Genomic DNA, 596 nt, shown 5'->3' with positions numbered 1-596 from the left:
TGTCCCAGTGGGGGAATAATAATGAGCTTGCCCTCCAGCATGGCGGATTTTGTACCATGTGATCGTTAGATGCAAAAGTTCTATTGGTTTGTCCTCCACCAATTTTATTCTAATCACTATTCATATATTTGAGGGGAAGGATTCCATAATATTTTATTGTTACATGTATTTGTAAATGTAATCATCCGGCCCCATTTGTTCAAAGGGTGGAAAGGGCTATCCACTGGATGACTCAATAGCCCATTTCCGAGTTGCTCATGCCTCGGTTTCAGAGCGAGTCCTGGTGCACAACCATTCAAATGGAAATGAGTTGCGTATTCTTATGCAAATCAAACTTATTTCCCTTACAATAGTTGAGCACCAAGACACTTCAAAACCGAGACAAACAGCAACTCGGAAATGGCCCATTGGTTTTGCTAGTGTTTAGACCTATCGACTGGATAGTGATTTTTCTGCTGGATAACTCTATGCACCCTTCGAACAGCTGGGGTCTGAAATTGACCTTACAAACCACAGACCGTTCTAGCTGCTCCACCTACAGTAAAGTGCTTTAAACTACTTGAATTTGGCAAATTCTTAAGATAGTTCTTTTTTAG

This window comes from Montipora capricornis, chromosome 13 (genome assembly GCF_036669925.1).
Source record: "Montipora capricornis isolate CH-2021 chromosome 13, ASM3666992v2, whole genome shotgun sequence".
In the NCBI taxonomy this organism is placed as follows: domain Eukaryota; kingdom Metazoa; phylum Cnidaria; class Anthozoa; order Scleractinia; family Acroporidae; genus Montipora; species Montipora capricornis.
This window is presented reverse-complemented; position numbering follows the sequence as displayed.